General features: G+C 59.0%; 1 pseudogene; it reads left to right on the top strand.

The window, feature by feature from the left end:
• Positions 1-3: 3 nt before the first annotated feature.
• Positions 4-938, top strand: LOC141372325 (histo-blood group ABO system transferase 1-like; annotated as a pseudogene).
• The last annotated feature ends 222 nt before the right edge of the window (positions 939-1,160 follow it).

The raw sequence follows: 1,160 nt of genomic DNA, 5'->3' as shown, positions 1-1,160 counted from the left end.
GTGTCCATGCAGTGCGTGGTGATGATCAGCCTCTTCTGGGAACAGCATTTCCTCCATGAGATGGATGACTGGGTGTGTGCACACGCAGACCTGAAGTTCTGTGACCACATGGAAATGGAGATCCTGTCACCCCTCTTTGGCACCCTTTACCCCAGTTTCTACGGGGTGGCCCGTGAAGAGTTCAGCTATGAGTGCCGGCCACAGTCCTGGGCCCAGATCCCCAGGGACCAGGGCAACATTGACTATGTGCAGGTGTTTTTTGGGGGTCGGTGGTGGAGGTTCACTGAATGACCTTGGCCTATCACCAGGTGATGGGAGTTGACCTGGCCAATGGGATGGAGGTCATGTGGCACGATAAGAACCACCTGAACAGGTACCTGCTGGACCACCCACCAAGGTGCTATTCCCGGAGGACCTGTGGGACCTGCAGCTGCTTGGCTGGCCCTGGACGACCTGTGGGTCCCTCAGCTGCTAGGCTGCTCCTGTCATGAAGAAGCTGAGATTTGCGCCATGCCCAAGAATCACCAGGGCACCCAGAACTCATGTGGGGCTGTCCCCGGAGACCATGTGGGTCCTAAGGATGTTGGGCTGTCCCTGGAGGACCTGTGGGACCCTCAGCTGCTAGGGATGGCCCTGGTAATGAAGAAGCTGAGATTCAGGCTGTGCCCAACAATCACCAGGACACCCAGAACTCATGAGGGGCTGGCTCCAGAGGACCTGTGGGACTCACGGCTGCTGGGCTGGCCCTGGTCATGAAGAATCTGAGATTCGAGCCATGCCCAAGAATCACCAGGACACCCAGAACTAATGAGGGCCTGTGCCCGGAGGCCATACGGGACCTGAGGCTGCAGGACTGTCCCCCCATCATTCCCTGGGTCATGAAGAAGCTGAGATTCATGGCTGTGCCCAAGAATCACCAGGACACACAGAAGTCATGAGGGGCTGTCCCGGAGGCCATGCGGGACCTGAGGCTGCAGGGCTGTCCCCTGGAGGACCCGCAACCCCCGAAGCTGCTGGGCTGGCCCCAGAGGACCTGCAGGACCCGAGGCTGCTGGGCTGGCCCCCCATCATTCCCTGGGTCATGAAGAAGCTGAGATTTGGGCCATGCCCAATAATCACTAGGATACCTGGAACTCATGAGGGGCTGCCCCCGTCTCCAT

This window comes from Callorhinus ursinus, unplaced genomic scaffold (assembly GCF_003265705.2).
Source record: "Callorhinus ursinus isolate GAN/ISIS: 27379988/994484 unplaced genomic scaffold, GSC_fseal_2.0 scaffold7269, whole genome shotgun sequence".
NCBI classification, from domain to species: Eukaryota; Metazoa; Chordata; class Mammalia; order Carnivora; family Otariidae; genus Callorhinus; species Callorhinus ursinus.
This window is presented reverse-complemented; position numbering and strand designations above follow the sequence as displayed.